Source organism: Melospiza melodia, unplaced genomic scaffold, assembly GCF_035770615.1.
Source record: "Melospiza melodia melodia isolate bMelMel2 unplaced genomic scaffold, bMelMel2.pri scaffold_91, whole genome shotgun sequence".
In the NCBI taxonomy this organism is placed as follows: Eukaryota; Metazoa; Chordata; class Aves; order Passeriformes; family Passerellidae; genus Melospiza; species Melospiza melodia.
This window is the reverse complement of record NW_026948805.1, coordinates 270,081-286,020: the sequence shown is the minus strand read 5'-3', so window position 1 is coordinate 286,020 and position 15,940 is coordinate 270,081. Positions and strand designations below refer to the sequence as shown.

The window sequence follows — 15,940 nt, the reverse complement described above, 5'->3', positions numbered from 1 at the left end:
GGATCAGCAAAAACCAGATTTAATATTAAGTGACAGCACCACAGAGTTCCTCAGCAAGAACCACTCTGCTCCTGACTGGATACTTCAGGCACACCAAGGAAACAAAGCAACAACACAACCAAACAAATTCCAGGCAATCAATCCAGAAATCATCAGAGAACTCTCCCTGTCAGTGTGTGACACAAGGACAGTGAGGGCAAGGATGAAAGGAATATGGCCTAAAAGCCTAACAGAGTTCAAATTTAACAGGACTTAACCTACAGCTTTACCTTTACTGACACTTTCAACTTCACAATTTAGCAAAAGAACAGAGCTTAACAGTATTTAACCTTACTTAAAACTTTTGATTTAGCAATTTAAAAGAGGAATAACGCAACAATATTTAACTTAGCTAATAACTTAAATTAAACTCAACAACTTTGCAAAACAACTCTTAGCAGCATTTAACTTAGCTTAGACCTTGTGATTTAACCTCACTTACAGGCCTGACTGATTCAGCTATCCAAGGCATTCCAACCCCTCCGAGAGCAGCATTTCTGCCACATTTCCCCAGCACAGGCCCTCCTGTGTCCACACAGACACAAACACTCAGTGCAAGGCACCTGTGAGAAATTCCCCTGAGGGCAGGAAATGCTCCCTGTGGATACGTTGGCATCTCCCCAGCAAAGGACAAAGGGTTGAGCCTGGAGGAATGGGGGCATTGGCCCAGGCTCTGTGGTTGTTGGGGATCCCTGTGTTCAGCAAATGGGAGAGTTCCCGGCTGGGAGAGGCCCCACTCAGAGGGAGTCACTGGCCCAGGAGAGCTCCAAGGGCTCCTTTTGGAGTGCTGTTTGCAGGGCCCCAAGAGAGGGGCTTCAGTCCCAGCAATGGTTCATCCTTGCCGCACTTGGCATCAACACCTTTCTTTGGCACTGTGAGAACAGGGATGTTGTGCCACAGAGGGAACAAAAACAGTTCCCAGGGCTGGTCCTACAGAAACCAGGAGCTGGTTGGGCAGCAGCAGTGCCTGGAGCAGACAGTGCTTCTGATGAGCTGCAGAGGAGCTGAGCCCAGGGCTGTTGGCCAAGGCCGAGGCCCAAGGAGCATTTCTCAGCTGGCAGGGCGGCCTGAGAAGGGGAGGGGGGAATGCAACAGCACAGGGCCATGGAACCAAGGGACCATTGTGAAACTGTGGGGCCCTGTGAGACCAAGGGACCATTGTGACACTGTGGGGCATCATGGAATCATGGAGAGCACTGTGACATTGCTGGGCCTCATGGAACCAAGGGGACTGTACTGATGCCGTGTGACCTCATGGAACGTAGGGATCGCTGTGGCACTGTGAGGCCCCATCAAACCAAGGATCCATTGTGACACTGCGGGGCCACATGGAACTGTGGAGACCATTGTGACACTTTGGGATATCATGGAACCAAGGGGCCATTGTGGCACTGTGAGACCCCATGGAGCCAGACATCCATTGTGACTTTGCAAGGCCTCATGGAATCATGAAGAAACCACTAAGACACTTCACAGCCTCATGGACCCAAGAGGCCATTGTGACACTGTGGGGCACCATGGAACCAAGGGGCCATTGTGACACTGAGTGGACTCATGGGATCATGGAGACCTTTGTGAAACTATGAGGCCCCATGGAATAAGCAAAGCATTGTGACACTGTGAGGCCTCATGAAACCAGTGAGACCATTGAGACCCTGGAGGTCCCCACAGAACCAAGAGGACCATGGTGATACTGTGGGGCCTGGTGAAACCAAGAGGCCTTTGTGACACTGCAGGCCTGCATGGACCATAGGTCCATCGTGACATTGCAGGGCTTCGTGTCGTCAGTGTTCCATTGTGACACTGGAGAGCCAAAGGAGACCATTGTGACACTGCGGGGCTGCATGGAACCAAAGGTCTATTGTGATACAGAGGGGCCTCTTGTCATCAATGGTCCATTGTGACACTGTGGAGCCAAAGGAGACCATTGTGACACTGCAAACACCCAGGATCCAAAGGTCCATGGTGAAATTGCAGGACTCATGGAATAGAGGAGTCACATTACATTGTGGGACTTGTGGAACCATGGAGACCATTGTGACACTGCAAGGGCACATGGAATCAGTGGGACTATTGTGACACTGCAAGGCCTTCTGGAACCTAGGGGCCATTGTGACATTGTGGGACTCCAATGAACTAAGGGTCCATTGGATCCAACTGCAGATCTTCCTGTAATCAACAAGTCCTTGTGACACTATGCGACACCATAAAACCAAGGGAACAAAGAACAGATCTGTCTGGTTTGGCCTCCCAGGAGCCACATGACTGGTCCAACTGACCTTGACATATTTAGGATCTCATCTGCTATTGAAACAATGGGGCTCCATGTTTTCCTTCCTATGGAAAAGATCTGTTCTTCTCCTCCAGGCATGCTTGGCTGTTGTGGTGTGCTGTATTATCACATTTTGGCCTTCCAGGTCACTTTCCCAGGTGTGCCTATACCTCTCTCCCTTCCCCCTTACCCCCATGCTGAGTGAGTCCTGTCACTCAGACTTAACATTCCAGCAAGGTGTCGTGTGGTTGGTCAAGTTCAAAGGATGCCACTCAGGCCCAGGGGTCATTGGCCTGTCTGGGTGTCATCTTCCCCTGAGACCCTGCCCCTCTCACCTGGTTGGTGGCTCACCTGTACCTCCCCTCCCCCTGTCCCTGAGCTTAAAAAGGTCATGAGACCATGCGGTCTTGTTCTGTTGGAGCAGGTCCTCACGTTCAAACCTCTGTAACCATGGAATAAACCTCTGGACATTAAACCCTCCAGCAGAATCCATCTCCTTTTTCTCTTCACCATCACCTGAAGCTATTCCTCTTGAGGTAAACGGGGTCCTAACAAGCCTGGACTTGTTCAGTGCCCAGCTGCAACCACCAGCAAGGCAAGGTATCTCTGGGGTGATACACCGCAGTTGCTGCCTTTGGCCCAGCAGCGAGGGTCAGACCGGCCCAGGCACAATCTAACTGGTAATATTGGGAGCCATTTTTCCAATACTTGGCCAGAATTTCCGTTTCACCTCCAAATTTCCTTATATCCAGGGATTGTTGCCATAGGAATATTGCTAGGACAAGTCTGGCTGGCAATGGGCTCACAAGGGTCACCTCCCATCTGACCCAAAACACTTGTCAAGTCTCTGTGCTTTCCTTCCTATGGGAAAGAACTGTCCTGCTTCTCAAGATGCCCATGGCTGAGTTTGGGTTTCCACCTCCAAAATTGCCTATATCCAAAGACTGGTCCCAGACAAAATCTGCTATTACTGACAAATCTGGCTGGCCTTGGCCCAGTGAGTCTCTCACCCACCTTCCAAACACTCGGGCTCTGTGCTTTCCTTCCTATAGAAAAGAGCTGCCCTTCTAGGGCAGGTGCCCATGGCCAGAATGGGATTTCACCTCCAGCATTGCCTGTTGTGACAGACTGGAGAAGATTGTTGGATCAAAATATGTTGTGTGTGGGGGAGGAAGGGGCAGGTCTAGCACTGCCCTGCCCTGTGACCCCAATCCCCCCAGAGCCTCTATCACAGCCCAGCAGTGTCTGCCAGTCCCTGGCACAGCACAGGCAATGCTCCACAGCCACCTCTGCAGCCCCCAGCCCAGCTCCTGAGGGACCAAATGAGCCCAAGTCCCACCTGGGGGAAGGGCCCAGGAAGACCAAGGGGTATTGAAGGCTGACCACAAGGAAAGCACACGTCTTGACCCTACCTCCTCTTAGAATTTCTGTTTATTTTAACACCATTGGAACCCAGGAGTTGGTAGCTCTGTGTGTGCTTCTATGTATCTGTTTTGTCTTTCTCTCTTTCTGTGTCTTCTTCTAATTTTGTTCTCTTGTAAATTTTAATTGACATAAACAAGAACAGGATTACAATTTGTGGAATTGGATGAGCCAAGGTATTGCTTTGAGAAGTGTTTCTGTTGATTGTTTGTCGTACTGAACATTTTGCAAAAATTTTCTTGATTTTCCAGATTGCCAGTAAAGGCTGGTTTATTGTTTTGAGTTCCTGAGAATCTCTTGTTGGTATTTCTCCAGTGCGTCCAACTCAGAGTACACAAACAACAGTAATTCCTTTTAAATGTCTCCTTGAGAGAGTTGTTTGGGGGATGGCAGTCAGTCAGGGCTTGTCTGTCCTGCTTGGCCCAGCCCAGACAGGGCTTTCCCAGCCACATTCCACACTCCATTGCCCAGCTGGAGCCGCTGGTGCCTCTGAGTTGTGCTGTCCCAGCCCCAGAGACGCTCTCCTTGTCTGCCCATTCCCCCACGGTCTCTGGGCAGGGATGGCCTCAGTGGGGGCTGCTGACATCCTCAGCAACTTGGAGACTGCTGCTGAATTTTCCTGCTTCAGAGGCTTGTTCAGCCTTCAGCTCTTGAGTGCAGGAATTCAGTTTCCCAGGTCTCATTAACATTCAGAACACCTTAACAAGCCAAGCCATTGGGAATATTTTGATTAAAGTTACAAAATATTTTGTAGTTAAGTAGCTCTCAGTCGTGTATTCAAAGTGAATACATGATATTTGAAAAGACAGAGAGAAAATATTTTTTTAGGACAAGTTTAGTTTAATTTCCTGTTGATTTATTGATATGTGCAGTCTCCAATTGACACTGAATCCAAGAACCTCCTCATGTAATTTGAATAGATATGAAAATCAAGACCCTTTATCACTGACAATCAATCAGACTCTGTCCCTACCCCTACCCCACCATTTCCCCCATCCAAGACCTGGCACTCAGAACAACCTTGTGTAAATCTGAGCTCCCTCCAGCCCAGGCTGCACCTGCGACTTTCAGCTCCTTGGCTCCAACTCCCACCTGCTTTCCTTGCAGAAGGAGCTGCCCGAGACACAGAGGGATGTTCATTTCTTGTCAGCCAACAAAGCCAAGGGAAGGCACGGCTCCATCAAATGCAAAAATGATTCCTCTGGTGGATATTAAATCTACTTTCCACAGCAGACAGTCTCAGAGCAAAGGAAACACCTTCTGTGCCCAGCATAGATGCCAAGGTCCCCCAAAACCTTCCTGCCCCAATTCTTCCCCGAATTGCTCTTTGCACACACAAGTCACAGGCTGAAGTCAGGAGCTCCCTCCATGCCCAGAGGGAGAAAAGAGAGAAAGGGGATGAAGAGCTCTCCGGTGCAGAGCCAAGGTCCAAGTGCCCCTGCAGTGGGAGCCACAACTCATCAGGTTTGTGTCCTTTGGGCTCAGGGCCTGGTGACTCTCAGAGGCACAGAAAGGTTTTGTGCCAACAAACACAAGTCAAACATTTGAACAGTTTAAAATCCATTACAGCTCTTCCCTCAGCTCTCTGGGATGTCCCAGCAGCATCTGACATGTCCCCAGTCTTCACTGCTCCAGTCTGAAACAGGGCCCAGCATGGTGCCGGCATCATCAGAGAGCCGAGGTGTGTGCTGGAATTCAATGCCTTCCCTACCCTGCAGCAGCCCTGCATTTCCCTCCTGCAGCCTTGGTCTCCAGCACAGCCATGGAGGCTCTTTGGGCTCAGGACTGTTGCTGCAGCCCCCAGGGGCAGCTGAGCTCTGCCTTTGGCACAGTCAGGCCTGGCCAGCGCAGGCCATGCTCAGCAATTGCTTGTGTGTGCCTGGCCTTGCTGTCAGCCCTGGCAGCGGCTGCGTGGCCCCTTTGTGGCCCTGTACTGGCCCAGCCATGGTGGCCCAGCCCCTGTGCAGGCCCAGCCCAGGCCAGGAGCATTGCAGCTGGGAACGGCCCCTGTGCCGTGGTGCCCACAGCAGCCTTGGGGCTCTGTGCCCCATGGTCTCCCTTCTGGGCAGCCTGTGCCAGCTCCTGCAGAGCCCGTGGCACCTGTGGGGCTGCACAGACAGCCCTGCCCCGGGCTCTGCCGACCTCTGGGCCAGCAGAGAGGCAGCCAGGGCTGGCCATGGCCGGGAACAGGCCCTGAGCCCCGCAGGAGGATGGAGCTGGGCCGCAGCCAAACTCAGCCCAGGCCAAAGCTGGGCTCAGCAGCCAGGGCTGCTAAGGCCTGGGCACAGAGGCTGGCACTGACAAATGTCCTGGGCCCCCTCCCTGCTCTGTCCATGCCACCCTGGGCACAGAGCAGCCTCCTCTCTGGGCCACTTGCCTGTTTGCATAGGCGCTGGCCCTGCCCCAAGGCCTGGCCTGAGTCCTGCCCCTGCACGCTCATCCAGGCTGAGGGTTTCTGGGCCAGGCTGTCTGAGCCCAGCCCAGCTCCCTGCAAGCTCTGCCAGCTGCCCTGAGCTCTGGGCAGCACAAAGGGCCTCTCCCCAGCCCAGTCCAGCTGGCTCTGGCCCCACAGCTCTGCTCAGGCCAGGCTGCTCTGGGCACTGGCGCCATGGCCTCAGCCCCTGGCAAGGGCACAGCAGCAGCTGCAGCTGCCACAGGACTCAGCCCCAGCCATGGGGGAAGGCGCTGGGCCAAGGCCAAAGGAGGCTCCCTGGCTGCCCTGCTCCCCTCTGCTTGAGGTGCTGAGAGCTCTGCAGCCCCTGCTGCCATCCCATCTGCCCAGGGCAGCACAAGAGCCCCGGCCTTGGGGCCCTCAAGAGCTGCTCCTGCTCCAGGCCCAGGGCCCATGCCAAAGCTGGGGCAGCCACAAAGCTGTGCCCATTTCTGTTCATTGCTGCTCGGATGGGGATGGATCCTCCGCCACTTGGAGTTTGGTAATGAATTTTCTTACTCCAGAGGCCTCTTCTCTCTAGAGATGTTCTGTTCAGGAATTCAATAGGAAAAGCTCATAAACATTTGTTCAAATCTCCCAAAAAAGAAAATTCTCTGAAAATAATGCAATATATTTATTCTTCTATTAATTAGAGAGATTACAAAAGTGTATTCAAAGTGAATATACTATACTGAAAACAATGCAGAGAGAACTGTTTTGTCCTGTTTTCTTTTCCTGTTTATTGCTTGGTATCAGCAATCCACAGTTGATATTGGCCCCCAGTTCCTTCTAATGCAGTCTGACTAGATATGAAAATCAAGACCCTTCATGGCTGCCAATCAATAACAATTTGTCCCCACCCCCTCCCCACTGTTATGAACAAAAATTTGGTTAATATTTTTTTTGTGAGAAAAAGTTACCTCTACTGCTGGGCTGCTGCCTTTGTTTTTGTAATCACGGGTCGTTGTCGTTAATGGTTGTTTTTGTATTAGTAAAAGCCCTGGCTGGGGCGAGGTGATGGCCCTTCTCCTGGGTGGGGACCTTGCCCGAAGCTAAGTTTTACCTTTCTCAGAATAGGGAAGACACCTGAGAAGGTGGGGGGGGTTATGCAAAGTGACTCGCAAGACCAGAATGCTTTGTGGGACCCCCATCTCCAAACTCATGGAGAAACCCCAAAAACAACAAGCCACCTAAGAGTTGAGAGACTGGAGTGATGTCTGGACGTGAGGAGCCAAGTGCTGAGCCTGCAGAGACGCGGAACACCTTTGGACCCTCTCGCCCTGACCAAGGGAGTTGACCCCGGCGGTGAGACCAGGCTGACTGAGTGGGAGGGGCACCATCTGACAGGGATCAGGAGGCCCTAAAGGCTCCCAAGAGGATCTGATCCCCAGCTCTGCCCCTGGTGGACAGAGCTGTGCATATCCTCCTCCTCTGAGCCGCTTTGGGAGAGACGACGACGGACGCTGCAGACCCGTCGAGCCACCCAATCCTGAGCTGATCACTTTTAATAAAGGCATTAAAAAGGAGGAGAAGAAGTCTCCTGGCCCTTTGTTTATTTCAGAGATCACCCAAATTAACGCAAAATTAACCCAAAATACACTAAAATTAACCCAAAAATCCCACAAATCACCCCACAATCACCCAAATTAACCCCAAATCACCAAAATTTACCTAAAAATACCCCAAATTAACCCACAATTAGCTCACAATTTATCCCAAGTCACGAAAATTAACCCAAAAATCTCCCTGAAATCACCCAAATTGACCCCAAATCAGCCAAAATTAACTCTGAAATCCCCCCAAATTCACCCAAAGATCACCAAAATTCACCCAAAATACACCAAAATTAACCCTGAAATCCCCCCCAATTAACCCAAAATTAAACCAAAAAGCACCAAAATTAACCCAAAAATTACCCAAATTAACCCCAAATGCACCAAAGTTCATCCCAAAATCCCCCCAAATCCCCCCGCAATCACGCAAATTCACCTCAAATCACCAAAATGTCCCTAAAAATCCCCCAAATTGACCCAAAATCACCCAAATTAACCCAAAAATCAGCAGTCAACCAAAATACCCCAAAAATGTCTCCCAAGTCACCCAAAATATCCCAAAATCACCAAAATTACCCAAAGTTCCCCATTTACCCCAAAATTCCCCTTTTCCCCCTAAATTACAAAAAAAGCCCAAAACCCAAAATCACCCCCAAATCCCCAATCCCAAATCCAAATTCCCAAAATCCCCCAAAATGCCCAAACCCCAAAAACCCCAAATCCCAAAAATCCCAAAATTCCCCAAACTCCCCCAAAATCCCCAAGCCCCAAACATTCCAAAAACCTCAAAACCCCCCAAAATCTCCAAAATTTCCCATTTTACCCCCTCAAAAACCCCAAATACCAAAACCCCAAAAAACTTCAAAAACCTCAAAATTCCCCAAATCCCCCAAAGTGCCCCAAACACCCAAATCCCCCAATCCCCCAAAATACCCCAAATCCCCAATACCCCAATTTCAGCCCAAAATTCCCCATTTTACCCCCCAAAAATCCCGAAGTCTCCAAAACCCCAACATGTCCCCAAATCCCCCCAAAACCCCAAATCCTCCAAGTCCCCTGAAATCCCCAAATCCCCCCAAAAACCTCCAAATCCCAAAAATTCTCCCCCCAAATCTCCCAAAAACCCAAATCCCAAATACCCCAAAACCCCAAACCCCCCAAACCCCAAATCCCCCAAAATCCCCAAAATTCCCCCAGATCCCTCCCAAAATCACAAACCCCAAAATCTACAAAACACCCAAATCTTAAATCCCTAAAAATCCCAAAAGCCCAAAAACCCCCCATACCCCCAAAATTCCCCAAAATCTTAAACCCTTAAAAACGCCAAAAAATAAATCCCAAAAACCCCAAAATCCCCAAAACTGCCAAAACTCCCCCAAAACCCCAAAATCCCCTCAAATACTCCCCCAAAACCCCCATTTTATGCCCCAAAAACCCCAAATCCCAAACATCCCAAAATCTCAAACCCCAAAATCCTCAAACCCCAAATCCTAAATCCCCAAAACCTCAAACTCCCCCAAATCCCAAATCCCCCAAACTCTAAACCCCCAAAAACCCCAAATCAGAAACCCCAAAAAAACCCCAAACCCCAAAATCCCCCAAAAAAACCCCAAAATCCCGAATCCAAAATGTCCAAAATCTCGAATCCTCAAAATCCCAAATCCCAAAACCCCAAAATCCCCCAAATCCCAAAACTCCCCAAAAAACTCCAAGGCCCAAAACCACTAAAAAAAACCCCAAAACCTCAAACCTCAAATCCCCCAAAATCCCCCAAATTCCCAAACCCCAAATCCCTCAAAATCCCAAATCCCCCACCCCCAAAATCCCAAACACCCAAAATTGCCCCAAATCCCCCAAAAGTTCCGATTTTATCCCCCCAAAACCCCAAAATTCTCAAATCTCAAACCCCCAAAATTTCCCCATTTTACCCCCCAAAACCCCATAAAAACCCCGAAAAACCCCATAAAACCGCCAAAAATCCCAAAAACCCCAAATCCCAAACCCCAAAACTCCCCATTTTATCCCCCAAAAACCACATAAGAACCCCCAAAAAACCCCAAAATTTCCCCCAAAATTCCCACACTCACCACTCGGCGCCTCCCCCTCCACAGCTGCTGCCGGAGCTGCTCCAGGGCCGAGTTTGGGCTCAAATCCGGGGATTTTGGGGGCAGATTTGGGCATTTAGGATCCAAATTTTGGGGTTTTGGGGCCAGATTTGGGCATTTAGGATCCAAATTTTGGGGTTTTAGAGCCGATTTTGGAGCTGATTTTGAGGCCAAATCTGAGGATTTTGGGTCCAAATTTTGGGATTTTGGGGCTGAATTTTGTGGATTTTGAGGTTTTGGGGCCGAATTTTGGGGTTCCTGGGGTGGATTTTGGGGATTTTGGAGCTCCTGCTGGAGCTGGGTCAGCGCCCGGCCCAGGGAGGCCCGGTAGGCCAAGAGCCCCTCCCGGAACAGGAACAGCCTGGGGAGGAAATGGGGGTGAGAAATGGGGAAATTGGGAAAATGGAGAGAAATAGGGGGGGGGGAATGGGGATTTTAGGGAAAATAGGGGGAAAAATGGGAATTTTGAGAAAAAAATAGGGGGAGAAATGGGGGGAAAATGGGAATAAAAATTGGGATTTTGTGGTCAAATTTGGTGATTTTGGAGCCAATTTTGGGGATTTCAGAACAGGTTTTGGGGCTGAACTTGGGAATTTTTGGGGCAGAATTTGGAGATTTAGAGCCAAATTTTGGAGTTTTGGGGCTGAACTTTGTGATTTTGGGACCCAATTTGGGGCCAATTTTGGAAATCTTGGGGCTGATTTGGGGCTCAATTTTGGGATTTTAGAGCTGAGTTTGGGGCCAAATGTTGGGGATTTTTGAGGCCAAATTTGGGGATTTTGGGGCCGATTTTGGGGAATTTGGGGCTGAATTTGGGGCTGAATTTGAGGATTTGGGGGCTGAATTTGGGCATTTTAGAGCAAATTTTCGGGATTTTATGGACAATTATGGGGCCAAATTTGGGAATTTTAGGGCCAATTTGGAGCGGAATTTTGGTGGTTTCGGGCAAAATTTTGGGGTTTTTTTCTGGGGGTTTGGACCCAAACTTGGGGATCTGGGGACTAAATTTGGAGCATATTTGGGATTTTAGAGCAGATTTTGGGGATTTTGGGGCCGATTGTGGGGATTTTAGAGCCAATTTTGGGGCTGGTTTGGGGGCTGGATTTTGGGATTTTGGGGTGAAATATTGGAGATTTTGGGGTGGAATATTGGGAGTTTCGTACCAATTTTGGGGCTGATTTTAGGGCAAACCTGGAGAATTTGGGCCAAATTTCGGCGATTTTGGACCAGATTTTGGGGCCAAATTTTGGCGATTTTGGACCAGATTTTGGGGCCAAATTTGGGGATTTGAGAGCCAATTTTGGGGTCAAATTTGGGGCCAAACTTGGGGATTTTGGGGCCGAATTTTGGGGTGATTTTGGGGGCCCAGGGAGCCCCAGAAGGCCGAGAGCCCCACCCAGAGCAGGAACAGCCTTGGGGGGGGGAGCGCAGGGAAATTTGGGGTGAGAAATGGGGAAATTGAGAAAATGGGGAAAAAAATGGGGAAAAATAGGGAGGGTAAAGGGGGATTTTGGGAGGAAAATAGGTAGAAAAATGGGAATAAAAATGGGAATTTGGAGGGAAAAATGGGAATAGAAATAGGGATTTGGGGGGATAAAATTCGGGAAACAGGAGAAGAAAAAAGGAGATTTTGAGGTGAAAAATGGGGATTTTGGGGAAAAGGCAATAAAAATTGGGAATTTTGCGTACATTAGGACAAATTTAGGATAATTTTGGGTATTTTAGGACCAATTTCAGGGAGTTTGGGGTGGATTTGGAATTTTTTTGGTATATTTTGGGCTAGATTTCAGACATTTGGGGATAATTTGAAGTATTTTAGGATGGATTTGGGATATTTTAGGGATATTTCAGGGGATTTCGGTCTCACCTGGTGACTCCATCATTGCCCATCCCCTGCTCCAGATGTGTCCCAGGGGATTTTTGGGAGCATTTGGGATTTTTGGGGTATTTTGGGCCGGATTTCAGGGATTTTGGGATATTTGAGGGTAATTTAGAATATTTTAGGATAATTGAGAATATTTTAGGGATAATTCAGGACATTTTGTTGTTACCTGGTGACTCCATCGGTGCCCATCCCCCGCTCCAGGTGCGTCCGCAGCTGCCCCCTCAGGTGGGACAGGTAGGACAGGAGGGGGGGCAGTGCCCCCCACACCTCCCCCATGGCCCCCCAGCACTCCTGGGGACCTCAAAAGCACATCAGGGACCCCAAAATGGCCTGGAGACCCCAAAATCCCAAAAATCCACCCTAGAAATGAGCTCAGAAACACCCAAAAGCCCCAAATCCACCCCAAAAACGATCCTGGGATCCTGAAAATGGACTCGGAAACCCCAAAACCCCACCCAAAACCCCAAACTACCCCAAAACCAGCTAAGAAACCCCAAAAATGGACTCAGGGAGCCCAAAAATCCCAAAATCTGCCCCAAAACCCCCCAGTACCCCAAAATCCACCCCAAAAATCCCAAATCCACCCCAAAAACACCTCAGGAACACAAAAGAATGGATTCAGGGACCCCAAAAACTCCAAATTCACCCCAAAACCCCAAATCCTGACCCCAAAATTGCCAAAATCCCCCCAAAAATCCCAAATCCCCCTTAAAAATCAAAATCCCAACCCTAAAAGTTCCCAAAATCCCTCAAGTCCCCAAGAAAGTCCCCAAAATGTAAATTTCTGACCCAAGAAATCCCCAAAACCCCCAAATCCCCCCCAAAATCCCCCAATTTCAAAAACTTGACCCCCAAACCCCCCAAATCTGAAGTTTTGACCCCCAAGAAGCCCCAAAATCCCCAATTTTGACCCCAACCCCATTCCCCTCCCCCCTCACCTGCAAGAGGCACTTCAGGGTGGGCGGGGCCTCGGCTGAGTGGGCGGGGCCATGCAGGAGAGCTCTGTGATTGACAGGTGTGAGGCCACACCCCCAACGGCAACAGAAATCCCCTCAGGGACCCCAAAATGTCCTAAAAACCCCCAAAATTCCCTCCCACCCCATTAAGCCCCACCTTACGCCACACCCATTCCTTTGGCCACAATCACCCCATTATGCCCCACCCACCCCTTTAAGCCCCACCCATTGCTTTTGGCCACACCACACCCATTTAGGCCACACTGACCCCTTTAAGTCCCACCCACTACTTTAAGCCCCACCCAATCCCTTTCAGCCCAATACACCCCCTTAGGCCACACCCACCCCCTTAAGGCCTGCCCATCCCTTTAAGCCACACCCACTTCTTTAAGCTCCACTCACCCACTTAGGCCCCACCCACCCTTTTAAACTCCACCCATCCCTTTAAGCCCCACTCACCCCTTTAGGCCACACCCACCCCTTTGGCCCCACCCACCCACTCAAACCCCATCCATGCCTTCAGCTGCCCCATCCCTTAGAGCCCCACCCACCCCTTGAAGCCTCACCCATCGCTTTAAGCCACACCCACCCATTTAAACCACACCCCTCTGTGTAAGCCCCACCCAACATTTAGCCCACCCAATCCCTTCAAGACCCACCCACACTTTAAAGCTCCACCCACTCCTTTCAGCTCCAATCATCCCCTTAAGCCCCACCCTTCCTTTAGGCCCCACCCACCTTTTTAAGACCCACCTATTCCTTTAAGCCCCACCCACCTCTAGTCCCCACCCACCTCTAGTCCCCACCCACCCTCTAAGTCCCACACATCTCTTTAAGCCCCACCCACATCTCTAAGCCACACCCATACCCTTTAAACCATACCCTCCCCTTAAACCCTGCCCACCCTTTTTAAGCCCCACCCACCCCTCTAAGCCCCACCTACATCCTAAAGGTCAACCCACCCCTTTAATCCCCACCTCCCTATTAAGCCCCACCCACCCATCAAGCCCTGCCCACCCTTTTAAGCCCCACCCATCCCTTTAAGCCCCACCCACCCATTTAGGTCACATCCCTCTAATCCCCACCCAACATTTAGCCCACCTAATCCCTTTAAGCCCCACCCACATTTTAAAGCCCCACCCACCCACTTAAGCTCCACCTACATCTTTAAGCTCGACACATGCCCTTAAGCTCCACCCTCCCATTTTATGCCCCACCCTTCCTTTAGGCCCACCCACCTTTTAAAGCCCCACCCACCATTTTAAGTCACACCCATTCATTTTGGCCCCAGCCACCCCTTTAAACCCTGACTACTCCTTTAAGCCCCACCCACCATTTAAGCCCCATCCTGTCCCCTTAAGCCCACCCTACCATTTAAGCCCCATCCACCACTTTAAGCCACACCCACCCCATTAAGCCACACCTATTCTCATTAAGTGACACCCACCCCATTAAGCCACACCTATTCTCATTAAGCCACACCCATCCCTTTAAGCCCCACCCACCTTTTAAATCCCCCCACACCTCTTTAGGACCCACCCATTCTTTTAAGCCCCACCTACCACCCTTTAAGCCACACCCATTCTTTTAAGCCTCACCCACTCCTTAAAGCCACACCTATTCCCTTTGAGCCACACCCACCTCTTTAAGCCCCACCCATCATTTAGGCCCCACCCACCCATCCCTTTAAGCTCCATCCACTTATGGCAAACCCACCCACTACTTTAAGCCCACCCCATCCCTTGAAGCTCCACTCACAATTTAAGCCCCACCCACTCATTGAAGCCCCGCCCACCATTAAATCCAGCTAATCCCTTGGAGCCCACCCACCCTTTTAAGCCACCCCCACCGTCTTAAGCCCCACACACTCTCTTACCCTCTTAAGCCCCACCCACCTTTTGAGCCCCCCTCACATATTAAAGCCCCCCCACCCCTCTTAGGCCACACCCACACTTTAAGCCCCACCCATCTCTTTAAGCCACACCTACCCCTTTAAGCCCCTCCCATTCTTTTGGCCACTTCCTCCCCTTTAAGCCCCACCCACTTTTTCAGGCCCACCCACCTTGTGCTCTGATTGGCCAGGACCTCCAGCGCCCAAAGCACCGCCTCTGGGCTGTGGCCAATCAGTACAGCCTAGGGGCACCACGTGTCAGAGCAGAGGGCGTGGCCTGAGCAGAGCCACGCCCCCTCCCCAGCCAGCCACGCCCACCTCAGCCTGTTCCGAACAATCCGGAGCCTTCTGAGCCTTCCCGGGATGATTGGCAGCTCTGGGGTTCATTAATTAATTGATTAATTGAGGGGTTAATTAGGGGTTAAGGATGAAGGGGTGTGGCTTACCTGTGTGGGCGTGGCCTGTGGAGCTCCGCCTCCCTGGCCTTGCACAGGGCCTTGATTGGCACCTGTGGAGGGGGAGGGGTTGGGGGAATTTGGGGATTTTGGGGGGTTCCTGGCTGATTTTGGGGTCCCTGAATGGTCTCCAGGCCCCGCCCACCATGTCAGGCCCCGCCCACTCACCAGCACTTCCGGCTCCGCCCCTGCAGCCAAGATGGCCGACAGCTCCGCCCAGGATTGGCCTGGCCTGAGGGGAACCAAAACTCTTTTAAAATACCCAAAATCTCCAAAAACTGCCCCAAAATCCCCCAAATTTACCCATAATCCACTCAGGAACCCCAAAAATCTCATCAAGAACCCCAAAGTCTCCTCAAAATCACCAAATCCCTCAAAATTTCTTCAAAATCCCCCCAAATCCTGTTAGGAACACAAAATCCCCCCAAAATCCCTCAAGTCCCCTCAAAATCCCTCAGGGACCCCCAAATCTCCCCAAAAAATCCCCCAAATCCACTCAAGGACCCCAGTATTTCCCTTATAATCCCCCAAATCCCTCAGGAACTCCAAAATCTCATTAAATTCTCCCAAAATCCCCAAAAAATCCCCTCAGAAACCCCAAAATTCCCTTAAAATGCCCCAAATTCCCTCAGGGACTCCAGAATCTCCTCAAAATCCCCTCAGGGATCACCAAATACCCTCAAAATCACTCAGGGACCCCAAAATCTCCTCAAAATTCCCTTAAAATGCCCCCAAACCCAAAAATTCCCACCAGAGACCCCAAAATTTCCTAGAGTTCCATTACAATCTCCTCAGATTCCCCCAAAATCTGATCTAAGTTGCCCAAATCCCCACAAAATCCCCTCAGGAAGCCAAAATTTTCTCAAAATCCCTGAAGGAACCCCAAAATGTCCTCAAAACCTCCCCAAAATCCCTCAAAATTCCCCAAAAT

At 50.4% G+C, this 15,940-nt stretch overlaps 1 long non-coding RNA gene across 1 annotated transcript; it reads right to left on the bottom strand.

Moving 5' to 3' along the window:
- Positions 1 to 12,686: 12,686 nt before the first annotated feature.
- LOC134414025 (uncharacterized) lies at positions 12,687 to 14,933 on the bottom strand. The gene is made up of 3 exons (XR_010026639.1): positions 14,873 to 14,933; positions 14,726 to 14,796; positions 12,687 to 12,709 (listed from the first exon to the last, which is right to left on the bottom strand). It is a non-coding gene; the product is annotated as an uncharacterized LOC134414025 (long non-coding RNA).
- Positions 14,934 to 15,940: the final 1,007 nt, after the last annotated feature.